Raw genomic sequence first — 19,441 nt, forward strand, 5'->3', positions numbered from 1 at the left:
GCATAGGTTAGTCACATATTTAAATTCCTAGTCTAAGATTAGGATAGGATGTTTGCATTTCATCATTTAAATTTAGTTTATTTTATAATTGGTTTTATTCTTTTGAATTCCAATGTTTTCATTTGCAAAACCTAAGGCAGACCATGTTTTCCAGAGTTAGAAAATATTTTAAATGTTTTCCAACATTTATAGTAAAGATAATGGTCCGGTTGGGTTTTATGTTCGCTAAAACTCATAGTTTGTAAACAAAAACATATTCTATTTTCAATAAAGTTATTATTGTTGTTTATTTAGTAAAGATTGTTATTGAATAAAGTGAATTTTACGATCATTAATCTAAATCTAATAAACTAAGAACACTTTGGCTATAGTATGATTACTTGAACTATATGCAGAGACATAAGAGTGGATAAAGTTCAAGTATATAGTCAAAATGATCTATAGTACAGAGATAAGGCTGAGTACCTTATTCCCAGAACACTATGGATGCGGCCCACTTTTGTATATGATATAAACAATGTGATCACTAAATTGTACATGTGGAGACATGTGAGTGGGGGTGTCCTTTGCAATGAGTATTGCATAAGATCAGACCATGAAGAAAACCACTCTCACTTTATAATGTCGTTTACTGTTGAGACTGATTTTTTCATTCGATGACCTAGGTAACTCGATCTTAATCCTGAGCTAACTATGAACTCATGTTTATTCGAAATTATTCTTAGATTTGCATGGGTGAGAGCGGCTCGAGTTCGCCGACTCAATAAGCCTCCCATTTCAGGGGTAATACTGGGTGAATAGCTGGGGATATAGGGTGTAAGATGGAATTCACTCCTACCTGCTTTTAGGGATAGTAGAGATGTTGTTCCCTTAAGTACTGACTCCAAGTCTTGAAAAGGGGCCCCACCCTCTCATTGGCCCGAGGGTTTGGTGGTTGGACCACAAACCAATTGTTCATTAGAGGATCAGTGGGACTTAAGGAACAAGAAGTAATTTTGGGAGTAAAATGGTAAATTGACCCAGCTCTAGTTACGAACAACCTGTGAAGGATTGACTTACTAATTATGATTATATCAAATGGATAGAAACATATCTATAGTGAGGGGAGTGTGACTACTAGGCTATAGTGGAGTGTCCTAGTAGTTAACGAATGTTGGTTAACAAGGTTAATGAGTTTAGCCGGTTAATCTCGGACTAAACCTTAGGACAATGTGACGAGTGAGTTTGAAGTGTTCGAATTCAAATTAGGAAATATACGCTCAATATATACAATATATCTAACCGTATTTTGTTTTAATTATGAATTAAACAAAAAGAGAGAATTTGAGATATTTAAATAAGATTTAAATATTTTAATTATGAATAGGGATTCATAATCAATATTTGTTGGAATTGAATGAGATTATTTGATTTAATGTTAAATATTAATTAAATTATTTAATTAATCATTTAATATTATTTTGATTTGAAATTAATTATTTAAATTAATTGTTGAATTAAAATAAACAAAGTCAAAATGTTGACTTCACCCATCTAAAAATCAATGTTTGAGTTAGTGGAATATTGAGTGTGAATGTATGGTTTAACCAAACTTTGCATATTTGCCACATAATCCCACAAATTTGAAGTGGAATTTTGAGCTTAAAAATTTGGTAATCTCAAATTTGCGGGAACAATATGACTCTATAAATAGAGTGATGAAGGCCGGAGAATAGTAGGGAATACACTAGTGGTGGTTCGAAATCGATTCGTGAGTAAAAAAGAATTTGAACTACAAAATGTTAGTATTCAAACTCATTGAGTTTTAATGCTTTTGAACATGCTAGCTAATTTACTATAATTGATGTACTTAGAGTGCCTAAGATCCAAATTGGTTCCGCACGTGTTATAGTAACACCATCAGTTCCTCTTGAGGATTATATTTCTATCCGATAGATGAGAATGAGAAGTTAATAGTTACTCCGAATATGTAGAAATTTAGGGTCGTTATAAATTTGAAGGTGGAGTTCATATATTAGTGAATGAATGAAGGCAGTGTAATTTGTATTACATGTGATGTTAATAATCACTTATTTGATAGTATATTAAATATCAATTATATTTCAATTATATCTCATCATTTTTTTTTATACCTTTTTGGCAGTCTATAATAAATGTTTGCTACTAGGACTCATCTGCTTAATAGGTTGACAGTTATAATGGAGACTTGTCTCGAGACACTTTTCCAATTTATTTATTTATTTTTTTTAATGAAATTCTCCCTTAAAACATATAATGTGGGTTAGCTATTTTTACAAATATATTTTTTTAAAATTTAATTCATGTTTTGAAAAATAAAAAAATGTATTTTTCTTTTAAGGAAATTAAATCAAAACTATAGTAAAAAACTTGTGGGCTTCCCAAAATTTGATTTTAACGATAGTCATTGTTAGATGAACACGATTCTCCACAATGGTTTCCGGTATGATATTATCTAGCATAAGCTCTCATAACTTATTTTGGGCTTCCCCAAAAGGCCTCGCCAATGGAGAGAGTATTCTTTGATTATAAACTCATGATCATTCCCTAAATCACTGGACGTGAGACTTTCATCCTACTGTCACGATCCATTAAAGGAAAAAAAGTTAATGTTTATAAATCGAAAGATTAAGTATCTACTGATTCTCAAAATCAATACAGTGAAATATTAATAGATTACCGTAAACTAACAAAAACAAATCAAATCAAACCAAATTAAACGAAATGATGTTTAACTTTAGTGCAACCATGGCTCAACAATATACCATATATAAATTAAAAACAAATAATATTTTTATTAATTTAGGTGAAGATGAAGTTGGTAATGGGGGCAAAAAATTTAAAAAAAAAAGAAGAAAATAATAGAGCAAAGAAAGAATTATCCAAACATATGATTAAAAAAGTTGAATAAATAATTGAAATTCTAATTTCACTTTCTTTTTTAATTAATATCCATATACTAATTTAATTAAACAGCTACACAGACTTGGGTTAATATGAAATACATATAATTATTAATAAATGTCCACTACAAAAAATAAGGTAATTCAATTTTACTTAATTTATTTATTATTGAATTAATATGTTCCCATTTGTGTAGTGAGTAATATTAATACAAATTAAGCATTAAATAAAATTTAAAGATATAAAAAAAAAGAAAAGAAAAGTGGAGATATTGATTAATGAAGGGCAGGGTAGGGAGGTTGGCAAAACGGTGGCGCTTTCTGCTTCCTGCTTCCTGCTTCCTGCTGGCTGCTACTGCCTGCCGCCACGTTCCCTCCCCTTAGGTGTAAGACATAGGATGGGGCCGACGGCGCCTACCTATTGTCTGCCGGCATTTATTCAGATCATGGTACACCAACATGGCCACACACCATNAGAAGTAATTTTGGGAGTAAAATGGTAAATTGACCCAGCTCTAGTTACGAACAACCTGTGAAGGATTGACTTACTAATTATGATTATATCAAATGGATAGAAACATATCTATAGTGAGGGGAGTGTGACTACTAGGCTATAGTGGAGTGTCCTAGTAGTTAACGAATGTTGGTTAACAAGGTTAATGAGTTTAGCCGGTTAATCTCGGACTAAACCTTAGGACAATGTGACGAGTGAGTTTGAAGTGTTCGAATTCAAATTAGGAAATATACGCTCAATATATACAATATATCTAACCGTATTTTGTTTTAATTATGAATTAAACAAAAAGAGAGAATTTGAGATATTTAAATAAGATTTAAATATTTTAATTATGAATAGGGATTCATAATCAATATTTGTTGGAATTGAATGAGATTATTTGATTTAATGTTAAATATTAATTAAATTATTTAATTAATCATTTAATATTATTTTGATTTGAAATTAATTATTTAAATTAATTGTTGAATTAAAATAAACAAAGTCAAAATGTTGACTTCACCCATCTAAAAATCAATGTTTGAGTTAGTGGAATATTGAGTGTGAATGTATGGTTTAACCAAACTTTGCATATTTGCCACATAATCCCACAAATTTGAAGTGGAATTTTGAGCTTAAAAATTTGGTAATCTCAAATTTGCGGGAACAATATGACTCTATAAATAGAGTGATGAAGGCCGGAGAATAGTAGGGAATACACTAGTGGTGGTTCGAAATCGATTCGTGAGTAAAAAAGAATTTGAACTACAAAATGTTAGTATTCAAACTCATTGAGTTTTAATGCTTTTGAACATGCTAGCTAATTTACTATAATTGATGTACTTAGAGTGCCTAAGATCCAAATTGGTTCCGCACGTGTTATAGTAACACCATCAGTTCCTCTTGAGGATTATATTTCTATCCGATAGATGAGAATGAGAAGTTAATAGTTACTCCGAATATGTAGAAATTTAGGGTCGTTATAAATTTGAAGGTGGAGTTCATATATTAGTGAATGAATGAAGGCAGTGTAATTTGTATTACATGTGATGTTAATAATCACTTATTTGATAGTATATTAAATATCAATTATATTTCAATTATATCTCATCATTTTTTTTTATACCTTTTTGGCAGTCTATAATAAATGTTTGCTACTAGGACTCATCTGCTTAATAGGTTGACAGTTATAATGGAGACTTGTCTCGAGACACTTTTCCAATTTATTTATTTATTTTTTTTAATGAAATTCTCCCTTAAAACATATAATGTGGGTTAGCTATTTTTACAAATATATTTTTTTAAAATTTAATTCATGTTTTGAAAAATAAAAAAATGTATTTTTCTTTTAAGGAAATTAAATCAAAACTATAGTAAAAAACTTGTGGGCTTCCCAAAATTTGATTTTAACGATAGTCATTGTTAGATGAACACGATTCTCCACAATGGTTTCCGGTATGATATTATCTAGCATAAGCTCTCATAACTTATTTTGGGCTTCCCCAAAAGGCCTCGCCAATGGAGAGAGTATTCTTTGATTATAAACTCATGATCATTCCCTAAATCACTGGACGTGAGACTTTCATCCTACTGTCACGATCCATTAAAGGAAAAAAAGTTAATGTTTATAAATCGAAAGATTAAGTATCTACTGATTCTCAAAATCAATACAGTGAAATATTAATAGATTACCGTAAACTAACAAAAACAAATCAAATCAAACCAAATTAAACGAAATGATGTTTAACTTTAGTGCAACCATGGCTCAACAATATACCATATATAAATTAAAAACAAATAATATTTTTATTAATTTAGGTGAAGATGAAGTTGGTAATGGGGGCAAAAAATTTAAAAAAAAAAGAAGAAAATAATAGAGCAAAGAAAGAATTATCCAAACATATGATTAAAAAAGTTGAATAAATAATTGAAATTCTAATTTCACTTTCTTTTTTAATTAATATCCATATACTAATTTAATTAAACAGCTACACTCAAATATTTGATTAACAAGAGTCATTCAAGCTAGACATAATCGATCTTGCTTGTGGAGTGATTCGAATCTCAATCAAGTGTTCTTGCCTTGAGATATTCGATCAACAAGGTAATCCAAATCAGCCAACATCGTGATCCATACTTCGAATAATGCTAAAATTACGTCGTGACAAGATTAATGAAGGACCAAGCTATAACAATCCACCTTTCCATACTTGGAAAAGTAAACTGTTAAGTAAGCATGGAAATAAGAGTTTCAGTAAAAAATAATTGCGTTTAAAACAAAGCATATAAAGACATTAAACTTAAATGCATTAAAACAAGATAACTTAAATCTATACATGGGATGCGTACAACTTCAATTACAAAGATCCTTTACAACTAAAAAGAAATTTTTCAAAAAGACATACAAATGAACATAAGACTCAAGTCGACGATCCCTCCGCAGCCACACGGCCTAACACATCCCTCACCATGCTCATTGATCTATTGGTCACCAAAAAAAGAAAAAAAAAGTGTAGCAAGAAAATTAAAATACTAAGTAAGAAACTTACTTGTAGTCTCTAGTCGAACTTATTCCTATATATATAGAATCTAAAACTATGCCTTAATGTTTGTACTAACCTTTTCAAGTTCACACATACTGAAATCCTATACATAACCACTTCTAAGAAGTGCTCTAACTCTCTTGGAGTTTATAATTTAAGGGTTTTCGATACTCTTAGCTTTGCTTTATGTTCGCCTAGTTCTATCATCAACCTTGTGCTAAACGCACCTTGAGTTACTATGGCCCTTGAAGAGGCCTTAGGGTGATTATTATCCATATGGAGAAGCTTTAGCTCTAAGAACAATGATCGAACTTACACTTGTCTAGCTATTGGATTTTATCCAAAAGATTCTCTCTAGTGGTGTCTGACATCATCTACCTATTCCTAAGACCAGTAAACTACTTGTCACGTTGTGTGTTTTATGCTAAAAAAGTAAATTTCCTCTTCACACACCCTCTCTTGAGATAGAACAATATAAGGTCATGGCTCCCCACTAGGCACAACCGAGTTACAGTAATATACCCTCTATGTCTCTTGGAGTCCCCTATAGATGATAACTAAGTCCTATGTACAAAGTAAATCCTAATCCCTATCTGCTAGTTCACGGCTGTTATGGGTTGCACTCTCAATGTCCCTACAATGTACTTAGTTAACCCAAAAGATCTGTAGAACTTACATCTAGATTGTAGGACCATAATAACGTAAAACGGTAGTTGATAATCTAACATAACCATAATCTTTATGGCACATAACAATAGTCTAAAATATAACCATGCATCTTTGAACATACATAGGCATTCTCATGTTTGACATGCTCAAATAAAGGATAATAAATCAACCTTCGCATGCTAGAGTGCAAATATGCATAACAAAACTATCATAGTTCATAAATGATGTGCAATATAGCATGCTTAAACAATAAATTTACAAAATTTTCAAAGCTTACCAATCGAAAAGGAGGTGAATTGGGCTTCTAAACATGATTAATAATCATTTGCCCAAAGTCCTAATTCAACTCTATAAGTATTAATGGGTAGGTGGAATATTATGTTTAGTTTGGAAACAATAAATATTTTTATGAGAACCAATCTAAAATCTAAAAATAGGTGGACGAGTCCAATAAGTGAGCAAGGTTCAATGTATTGTATATAGTGGTTTACCTTTTCAGTTGATAACTTTTCACAGGATGTAGGTTTCTCCTCAAATTTCTTGGGCTAAGTTTATTTTCTCGAACATTAGAAATTATTATGAAAACTTGTCTAAAATAGATAATCCAGTCTAATAAGTACTTAGAGGTCTAGAAAACCTAAAGGGATGACATGGCCGATTTTGGAGCTACCACATTCTCATCTTCTACCTCAGATGTAATAGTCCAAAAATAAAAATAAAAATAAAAATAAATAAACAAATAAAAAAATACGAAAAATAAAATAAAATAAAATAAAATACGCCAAATAACAATAATAATATTCAATAAATAAATAACTAAGAAGATTTCTTAAAAAACTTACTCACCTCTTTCTATCCCAACCCCATCCTCCCTCCTCAACCCACTGCCAATATTACCATTCTTCCAAAAATAAACTGAAAAATGTTAGATTTGAGAAAAAATAAAATTATTTTTACGGGATATAATGCATATTTATTTGTCTCATAAATCCTATTTCTGATTTATTTTTCCTTTATTTGTGTTGTTATAAGAAATTAAATTAGAAATAAGATATTCTTTCCTTTATCTAATAATTTACCATTATCTAATAATTTACTAAAATCATGTAATAATTAGATTTCTGTTAGCCTATTACCTAAATAAGATTAGAATCAATAAAATTTTAGTAAGGAGTTCTATCAAATCTTTGATATCAGTAGCCAAACAATGGATTAAAATTGTCAATAATATTTGTTTACCTAATGAAAATAAATAAGTAATATTCGTCTAGAGAATGAAANATAAGTAATATTCGTCAATCTATTTACAAAGTAGAGAGGGAGGAGGGAAAGTAATTATAGAGAGGGAGGAGGGAAGATTAAGGACAAAATTTAAAAATAAAACTCTAAATATGAGAGTGCAAGAAGCTCTATTAAATTTTGTGTAAGTTTTGTGTAGTAACCATATATTCTGTGTTAACATAGTAATAATAGAAAATAAGATATTTAGTGAAAATAACATTTCAAGACTTTTATCAATAGATCAAGGTAAATTAGAGAAATAATTTTATAGAGTCCAAACTTGAAACGGATGTCATGGGCGTAAATAGGTTGACTTGGAGTCCTCAAATAGGTTGACTTGGATTTCAAAGGACAAAATTGAACTTTCATTAAGAATATATTCGTGACAACTTAAGCTAGCCAGGTAAGTGGCCTTAGTATCATGATTATATTTGATGTTGACACGTGCCCGTGGTTCTGCACGTGTCATATATATTCATATGTATAAATTGTTTGTGAATCGATATGCTTATGATGTGTTATAATATGTGAATTGTATGACAATACTTACGGTACGATGTGTTCAATGATATGTTTGAGATAGGATACGAGAATGATGCACAAAACATAATGTAATGATAGAAGTAAGACATGTTCATGAAACATTAAGGTTAGGTTACGTATTGAAGTGCTATGGTATGAGAGATTGATAACAACGATATGGTCAGATTGATTGATAAAAGAATATGATTAGGTTGTGGGTAGAAAGGGATAGAATTGTGATAGATTGATAGAACGATAGCGTTAGGATGCGTTCCTGTAATGTTACGACTAAGGTACGTTCACATAATGATACGACTGTGATATGTCTAAGGACGTTAAGACTATGATAAACTAGGTAAGGATATGACCACGAAGTATTTACGATATGATATGATTATGATACGACATGTAAAGAACAGATATCTATCTATATATATATATATATATATATATATATATATAGTAATATGATATGAAAATGATATGAGGTATGTTATGGTACGAGACATGTGATCAATTGACATGTTTATGATACGATATATTATGATGTGATATGTTATGTTTAGATTTTTTTGTGTGACTGTTGAGGTAATTGTTGTATGAAACACACGTTATGAAATGATGTGTTAAAAGCATGGAGTGTTATGTCATGTCTCCTAAATTGTATGTATACAGTATGTTATGAATGACATGAAATATAACCCCGTTAGAACTATGCATGATATGAGAACTGAAAAATGAGAAAAGATATGATATGAATGTAAAACGATAGCGGGGTATATTTAATGATGTCGAAAATGGAAAAATATTAGGACCGCATCCATTATGTGTGCACATGCATGGGGGATACCCCTCTTTCATCACGATGGTACGAACGCGTACACTAATGGGTAGGGTTATGATCATTATGTTTTACATAATGCTACCGTGTCGGTTACTAGTTCTAATGGGTGTCTGGCCTAAAAAGCCCCCAGAGTATGCTTGCCCGACAAGGAAGGTGGCCCAGCGGTGTGCGAACTGACTGGTGAGTCCATACTCGCACGTATAGGCTGTGTGTAGAGTATATGGTACACATCCAAATTACACGTTAGGATAGTACCGTAGGAAAGTAGATTGAAAGGATAGGTCCCGTTATTGCATTTGCATGTTCTTGCATTTAACTCTCAATAGTGGGGTCACTTATTAAGTATTTTTTTTAAATACTCAAACCACGTGCTACTTCTATTTCAGGTCAAGGCAAGACATTCCTGTACGGCTGATGACAGCATTGCAACTCGAGACTATGATACATGCATAGGGTAGTCGTATTTATTCTCTTAGACTTAGATTAGGATAGGATGTTTTTAATTTAAACGTTTATTTATTTTATTTAGCCTTTGATTGTGTCGTTTTTGAAGGTGTTTTCGAAGAAACACACAAGTCTATGACTGTGTTTTAAGATAAATGTTATGTTTTATGGAAATTTAAATAAAGTCTTTTCGCATTCAATGTTCATGATAGGTAGACAGTATCAACCTTAAGTAGAAAATTTCGTTAGAACAGATGATTTTCAACTCAATTTCTTCACAAATCTTATAGTCCTACCAAGCATGGATCGTTTGAGATAGGTTTTGGTTAGTTTGAATAAAAAATCATGAGTCAAAGTGGGGTACTTCGAGAATAAACTTACCCAAATTCCCAACTAAAAGTTGCTCTTGATTTTGTGATTGAGAGCTTATCTCCTCTCGACTCCTTTAGAAACTTTGTTCCTTATTTTGCCTTGAACTTAATGGTATAAGACCCCTAATCTGATTCAAGCTATGGTGGACGAATTTCATGGCTAAAGTCCAAAACTCCAAAACTTAAAAACTCACCGGTCAAATTTCAAATTTCTCTTTTAGGGCTATTTTTCCAAAAGTATACCTTTTATGGCTACTTTTCTAGATTTGCACATAACATGGAAATTAAACTTAAACTTTATATAAAAACACCCTCATAATTCATTTACATTAGCTATACGGATGTTACAAATTCTTCCCCACTTCAAGACTTTCGTCCTTGAAAGTTAATACAGAGTCAAAATACGCATAATAAGAGATTTGCATCTCGTCCTCTCATTCCTAAGTAGCTTCTTCTATGTTCTGATTTTGCCATGCCATAAAATTTTGACAAAAAGAATCTCTTTGACAGCTTCTTGAAATCTTCCCTCAACAAACATGTTTTAAAGTCTATCACATGAAAAAGATAAGGAATTTTGACAGATTCTTCTTTGGCAGCTTCTTGACTTTAGTGGCTAAAATCTTCCCAGGAACAAACATGTTTTTAAGTCTATCACATGGGAAAGATAAAGTATATACTTTTGCAACATCGATGCATGAAATATATTATGAAGTGTAGATATGATAGGAAGAAATGTTAATCTACACACAACCGGCCCTATTCTTTCCAATATTTCAAAAAGACCGATAAATCTCGAGCTCAACTTGCCATTTTTCTTGAACCTCAACAACTCTTTCATACGTGCCACTTTTAGGAAAACATGGTTGCGGGATAACTCCAAATTCCTTTCCTAAGGGATTTTGACACTAAAAGGAACACTTTTTATGGAGTTAGAAGCCTAAAGAAGTAAGAATCAAGTTGTGGAAGAAGGGCCTGTTAAGCGGAAGAATTAACCAAAACCCACGAGGCTTGACCTTAATATTAGGAGCACCCACGCCAATTTGTCCCTCAAGAACCAAACACCTTTAGCTTAAGGGTGACAAGAAAATAGGTTTCCAAGTTACTTTGATGGCAAGTATCTGAGGTCATCATAACTTCCATGAAGGAATCGGGGGTCAAAGGCTACGGTACACGGCTAGGGAGCTTTGTTTTAAGAGATATGCAAGTACACATGGACCTATCAGGCGGACTCGTATACGAACCTCTTGGACCTGGCTTGGTCAGACACAATGCGCTAACGTGTCACCGGATGCCACGGAAAGAGAAAGACTCACATTTTATCATGTTGAACGTAAATATCAAAGGTACGCATCCGTAATAGCACAAGGGGAAAGTATCTCGATGCACATGACATACATAAATGCATGAGGTCCCAATGATTTAAAATCATAGCATAACATCAAAATCATTTCATTCTTTTTTCATCCATGACTTAGTACATATACGTGTCATGTATACATGGTATTCATCGTGAACTTCATCCTATATCATCACTTAATCTATCCCATAGCTTCACATGGAAAAACATAGCATAAAATACATCGTGTTTCATTTTAGTCATATCATGTCATAATGGATATCACATGTATGTCATTACAACCGGAAGAAAAAAAAAATTAATAGTAAAGGATCTTTCATCTTTCCATAGAAAATTTAGAGAAAGACCAAAATGGCCTTTAAGCATATTAGAGATCTAGGAGTTTGTTAGAGTAAGTTATATCTTAGATTTTTCTTTTCTTTTACTCTAATTTAGTTTTTAAATATAATTTCGTTTTTAAGAAATCATATTTTAGATCTTCCCTAATTTCGTTCAATTATTTAAGATTGAGTTAGAAATTAAATGCGAAGAACTTTTTATGAGTTTCAAGAAAAAATTAAGAACAATTAAAATTGGCGGAGAGTATCGGTGTATAAAATTAAAGTAAATAGANTTCAAGAAAAAATTAAGAACAATTAAAATTGGCGGAGAGTATGGGTGTATAAAATTAAAGTAAATAGAATTAAAGTAAATAGATGACAGACAAAGCAATCATTAAGAAGAAAGTGAAAATCATGGGATTAAGATTAGGTAAGTTTTTCCAAATATTGATTTCAATGAAGTGTAACAAAAACTTATTAAATGAATTTTGTTGCTCATGAAATTTTAGGAGAAGACTCAATATGACATGATAAAGTTATGTATGAAATTTGGTGACCATTGGATTACGATAAGGGGCTAAGCTAAGGGTAGGTGTAAAATGACTAAAACGCCCCTATAATTATGTACCGCTGGCTTATGACCAAAGTGACCTCTAAATGACATTAAATTTAAACATTATGTCAGATTATACGAAGTTACAAGACCATTGGAATATGTTGAGCATTTAAACCAAGATTTGGGGTGGTAAATGATCAAAATACCCATATAAGAATCCTAAGATGTTTTCAACACCTTAAAAGACTCAAAATACTACCAAGTTTATATGAGACTTGTTTAGGATATGAAGGGTAAGTATGAAAGAATTTTTCTTGGCCAACAATCCTTAGACGTGTAACCCTATTTCCTTAGTTGTAGCAAATACCTTCAAATCTCTCCCTTGAGAGCTTATTTTCGTTCTTATAAGTTCTCCCTTGTTGTGTAGTTACTTGTGGTTTTTTTCTTTGTCACCACTTTTATAACCNCCTTGTTGTGTAGTTACTTGTGGTTTTTTTCTTTGTCACCATTTTTATAACCACATTTGGTAGACAACTTATTACTGCTCCGACTTTCACTTGTCTAGAATGTTTATTCGTCCCCCTTTAATGTGATGTCTCTCACTTGCTTAGCCATGACTTCTTAACTCGTTAACAAATTTTTTAACTTAAAAAGGGATGGTTGAGAGGATCATCCTTGTACAACAATAATGAAATTTCTACATTCTTGTCGCAATCCGTTGATAATGATCTTCTTCATTCAAGCTTCTCTAATGTCGGACATCGAGTCTAGTTCAATAATCTCTCGGCAGATCGATTTTACCCTGTGGAAGTACTCAGCAATTGTCATGTCACGTTATGAAATTGATAACAACTCGTACTTAGTAATGTCAAACTTTTGACACAAAACTTGCAGAGTCAGAGACTACTTACGATACAAAAGATATTCACTCACTAATAATCTTAAGAATTCATTTATGATATGAAAGATTGGATATGTTTACAACCATAGAGCATACTAAGAATTTCAAGAGATCAAACAATCTACACCAACCTCACTCTTATACCATATTGTTGAACACAATTCTTTGTGGAAACATAGCAGTCTCTTATACCTAAGAATTTCAAGAGATCAAACATTCTACACCAACCTCGTTCTTATACCAGATTGTTGAACACAATTCTTTGTGGAAACATTGCACTCTCTTATACCAAATTGTTGAACACAGCTCTTTGTGGAAACATCGCACTATTTATTAACACAAATCAAGAAGAGATTACAAGGCACTTAGTAGAAAATACTACGCTCTCTGTTTCTTATTTCTTTGGGATGAAAACCTAGGTAGGTGGAGGGTATTTATAATTAGGTCAGATAATCTATTCCAAAAATATCAANCTCTTATACCATATTGTTGAACACAATTCTTTGTGGAAACATAGCAGTCTCTTATACCTAAGAATTTCAAGAGATCAAACATTCTACACCAACCTCGTTCTTATACCAGATTGTTGAACACAATTCTTTGTGGAAACATTGCACTCTCTTATACCAAATTGTTGAACACAGCTCTTTGTGGAAACATCGCACTCTTTATTAACACAAATCAAGAAGAGATTACAAGGCATTTAGTAGAAAATACTACACTCTCTGTTTTTTTATTTCTTTGGGATGAAAACGTAGGTAGGGTGGAGGGTATTTATAATTAGGTCAGATAATCTATTCCTAAAATATCTAAATCCTAATATATACATCTTCTCCTTAAACTATATCTTAAAAATATCTCGATCTTTTCCATAAAATATATATGTTATTCTAAAATACTTAAATCATATTTTTAAAAAATAAATAGAGAATGTTTATTGGGCTNTACCAAATTGTTGAACACAGCTCTTTGTGGAAACATCGCACTCTTTATTAACACAAATCAAGAAGAGATTACAAGGCATTTAGTAGAAAATACTACACTCTCTGTTTTTTTATTTCTTTGGGATGAAAACGTAGGTAGGGTGGAGGGTATTTATAATTAGGTCAGATAATCTATTCCTAAAATATCTAAATCCTAATATATACATCTTCTCCTTAAACTATATCTTAAAAATATCTCGATCTTTTTCATAAATATATATGTATTTTTATTCTAAAATACTTAAATCATATTTTTAAAAAATAAATAGAGAATGTTTATTGGGTTGACACTATTTTGTGCTAGCGTTAAGATTTTAACAAGTTATGCGCCCATTTTTTCTGTTTTTTAAGGAATTACTATGTGGTTTGATAAGGGGTTGGTTGAGGCATCGTAGGGAAGGTTTGTGAGAGGTTAATGGAGAAATGGAAACAGGGTATTTCTTTTTATTTAAATTAGTTGATTAATTAACTTATTTTATTGTTTTTATTTTTTTAAACCATTATTAGTTAATACTTATTGCTTTTAACTTTAAGGCAATAGAGACTAGGCTCGAACTTCTTAGAGTCCAGAATAAAGCTTATGGATACGATAAGAATGCAATGATAGCTNTTCTGTTTTTTAAGGAATTACTATGTGGTTTGATAAGGGGTTAGTTGAGGCATCGTAGGGAAGGGTTGTGAGAGGTTAATGGATAAATGGAAGCAGGGTATTTCTTTTCATTTAAATTAGTTGATTAATTAACTTATTTTAATTAACTTATTTTATTGTTTTTATTTTTTTAAACCGTTATTAGTTATTACTTGTAACTTCAAGGCGCTAAGATGGTCAAATAACAATAGAGACTAGGCTCGAACTTCTTAGAGTCCAGAATAAAGCTTATGGATACGATAAGAATGCAATAATAGCTTATAAGTAAGTTGCTTACTGGGCANCTTATAAGTAAGTCGCTTACTGAGTATTTTTTATACTTACCCCTTTTCGCTTTCTTTTTTAGGTATTAGCAAGTAGTCGATCGAGGTGGAGAAGCATTCAAGAGCTGCGCAGTCACAGAGGGTCATTCCAGAGCATCAATCTGTTTTTTTATTTTAGTCCTTTGTATTTCATTTTGTAATTGTATCCCAAATCCATTTTTTCTTTGTNTCGAGGTGGAGAAGCATTCAAGAGCTGCGCAGTCACAGAGGGTCATTCCAGAGCATCAATCTGTTTTTTGTTTTAGTCCTTTGTATTTCATTTTGTAATTGTATCCCAAATCCATTTTTTCTTTATAATAAATTTGAATAGCACCGACTTATAATTAGATTTTATTTTGTACAGGGTTGTGTTGTTTGTTTTAAATCGAGTCGTGACATAGCTAAAGGTGGAAAGAGAATGATATGAACGATAGCCTATGCATAGTAATTTACTATGTACAGTATATGGTTATATACCAAAGATATTACATGGCTATGTAAATTGAACCTATGTATATTATGTTAGATAGTGTTTTGAAGATGTATTTAATGTAATCTCTATAATTGTAGATTCGATCTTACAATATTTCTTGTCGTGTTTTTTTCTCTTCTTATTTTTATATATATTTTTTTATTTAGATTGAGTGTGTGAGTTGTATGATCCTAATATTGACTCTTAAAAACGAGGGTAAAAAAGGATGGTTCAAAAATATAATCTCTGTAAATTTGAATTTCTCGTACTATTTTGCAACCTAATTATCCCTGCATTCAAACCAAGCCCATGTGCCTCCAATAGTAAAAGAAAATAGGTTTTAATGTTGATGAAGTAAAAGTGAGCAGTTTAAAAGTTAATAAAATATTTAAATAAAACAAATATTTAAATGGTACAATAAATGGTTTATTAAATGGGTTCCCTTAGTAGAATCAAAAAATTCAAACCCTAAGAACTACGAAATTAAAGATTCCAATTGCAGACGGCATTGGGACAAATTTAATTAAGACATTGTTTCTCTACTAGTTGACTTTTAAATAATTATTTTCAAATTATTATAATGTTTATGTTCGTGTCTCATAGGCTATAGATATTAAAAATATTTAATACATAACTAAATCTTCCATTCTTATTAAACATGTCCTTGATTTTTTAAAAAATTAACTTTGTATTCACGAACTCTCGGATTGAAAAATTAATGCATGATGTAAAAAATTATCAAAATTCTCTTAGGATGAGATTGTGAGATGAATGATGTTTTAAATATTTTTTCCTATGTTAATAAGGAGAATGAGATATTGTGATCTATGCTCTAAGTAATTGATGGAAGTTATCTTCCTCTTGAACTTGCATGAATGTTTAAATAATGTTTTCCGTGTTATAGGTGATTGATATGACTGTCTCTCTAACAAAACATGTATGAATGTACCAAGTTAAGTATAGGGTGCTATAGATAGGTTAGTTTCACGTTAACCTAGGTCAAAATGTTTCTAATAGATTGAGCACTTTAAGATCGCGAGTGACGATTAGTGGTCGTGGCCATAGTTCTTCTATAAATTAGATTAGCTTTGAGGAGCTAATCCCAACATCTTAAGAATGTGAGTTCGAGATTTAAACTATATAGATGTCCTAAGAACTGTTCCCAAGGATATTTAAGAATTCCTACCAAGCTACTAGCAACATGAATGATATCACTAGAGCTTGACTGCCTCCCTCCAAGCAGTAGGAATCCAGAAACTTGTACGGTCGAGATTGACTAAGGTCAAATAGGATGGCACATTTTTGCTACTCGAAGAGTTACTTCTATTTGTAGATACTAGTCAAGAGTCTAGGCTGTGATTTCATAAATCTGTCTTGAGAGAACACAACTGACCATATAAGTGGTTTAACTTATGATGCATACCACTGTCAAGTGTAGAAACAGATTGGGAGCCAAGGCCCCGATTACATAAACCCATCCTAAGAAGGGATAAAGGACTACATAGGTAGCTTAGCCCGAGAGGAGAGTCACTATTATGTGTGGAGATGATCAATGGCTACCTAAACAAGGTCAATGCACTATAAACTTTTTCTAAGAAGAGGCCAGGACCACACAGGTAGAGTAGTAGTTGGCCGGCACACGAGGTCACTGCTCTATACTTTTGACTATATGGTGGTTCTTGTGGAAGGTTCACCGGCTAACCTTACACAATAATGTTCATAATGAGACACCATATGGTCTTATGAGATATGACAAGGTTGCATCTTACGCCATAATACCAATCATTTTCTGACAAGGCAAAGCAAGCTACCTAAGTCGAAGTACAGAGAGGTTAAGCTACCAGCAAAGACCCCAATAAATGAGAATCATACAAGAGAACTATTTGAAACTTCAAGACCTCCCTAAAAATTTAGAAAAGCATGTGCCTATTAGGATAAGGATGCAATGATAATGTAGAACGTTGCTTAATGAATACACCCCGTTCTTCATTTTTTTCTCAAATGACTGCTGACTGCTTAATGCATACATAAGACACACAATCACAAAGAGAAGTGTTAGTGTTAGAGTTGACTCATTTAAATGGAACAAAATTTGACCTTATTTTAATTTGATTTTCTTTTTATGTTTTGTGATTTTTGTATGTCGGAGATTGGAAGTCCCAGAAATGATTTGATTACACAATTTGGAGTTGACGTGGTTGAATAAAGAACACCCAAATTGGGAAAGTTGATGTTTTCTAAAATCTTGTTTGGCCATGAGTTAGTTACAAGGAGTTTACTGCCAACCTTAAAATTAATCTCCACCTTCTTTGGATTCTATGTTCTTAGCGCCGCCAAAACCAACTTCATTTAAATTACTCTATGGATTATTGTAATATTATAACTTATTATTATTTGAAATCATAATGTTTGGTAATCATGCAAAGTTATTGAATTTGTGAATACCTTTAGTCCTCCTTTTGGTAGCATGAAACTAGGTATTTATTTTTGCATACAATTTAGGGCAGCTACATACTAGGCTTTGCCTAACTTGGGGGAAACAAGATTACTCATTTTCATACCTAACTCATCACTTTCCTCTCCTTTTCTAGTATCTCTAAAGCTTAAACTAAACCCATTTTGGAATACCATATACTTCTCCTATTACTTTGCCTAATTTAGAGCTCCTCACCTCATTCTTTTACTTCCCTCTTTTAAAACCCACTTTCTTCATTCACTTGCTTTGGTTTTATAGTGTAACTTACGGATTTGATTGATGTGATTAAAGAAATGAAATAAGACCGTTCATATGACCTAAAAACCCGACCGACTTAGACTATCCAACTTAAGTTAGGGTTGAGTTATATGTATAGGGTTGAATTTTTTTAGAATTGAAAATGTGAGTCAGTTCATGGGTTGACATTTTTTTTTTTTTTTTATCGGATCACCCTCATAAATATGATTACAACCCAACCCATCTCAGCCCTACCTTACTTTTTAAATTCTTATGAAAATTAAGAATGTTTGACATTTGTGAACGTTTAATATCTAAGGTTTATGAGATTTTAGTTATTCATGTATTTTTTTTAAATAATTAAAAAGAAAAAAAGAACAATCGAACAACACTATCCAAGTAAACATGAAAAGAAAGTTGGGTTGGATTGAGTTGTGATGTTTATTTAGATGGTTGAGATCATCCACTAAAACAGTTAAAAATTTGGAGTTGATCCAAAAGATTTTAGGAAACATGTACATCTATAAAAGGGGATAGGGAGAGAGATTAGGGAGGAAAGAAACATATAGTTAGGAGGAAAGTAAATGAAGAAGGAAAAGGAGTTGATAAATGAAGTAGCAATGGGGGAGTTTAAGGTGGAGGGCTAAGGAATGGGAAAGGGAAAGGGAAAGGGAAAGGGAATGGGAATGGGAATGGGGACCAAATGCAAAAAAAAAAAAACTGAAAAAGAATCTTTTGCAGCGAGGGGGTGGATGATAGATATAGAGATATGGAGAGATTGATATGTATGGGGTAGAGAATTGGGTACCCTTTTTCATCCGTTTAATACCCACTCCCACACTCCTCATCTTCATACATTATTATTGCCTTTTTCTCTTTTCTTTCTCCCACCCACCACCAACACCAACACCAACACCAACACCAACACCAGCACCAGAAGCACAAGCAGAAGTAGCAGGACCATTTTCATTCCCACAACACTCTGCCCTAAACCCTAAACCACCACCTTCTTCATCCCATTTCTTTTCAATCCTAAATACCCCTATTCTCCTCCTTATTCTCCCTTTTACCACTTACCCTAATTTCCCTTCCTTTTT

The sequence above is a fragment of the Cucurbita pepo genome, chromosome LG12 (genome assembly GCF_002806865.2).
Source record: "Cucurbita pepo subsp. pepo cultivar mu-cu-16 chromosome LG12, ASM280686v2, whole genome shotgun sequence".
Taxonomy (NCBI): Eukaryota; Viridiplantae; Streptophyta; class Magnoliopsida; order Cucurbitales; family Cucurbitaceae; genus Cucurbita; species Cucurbita pepo.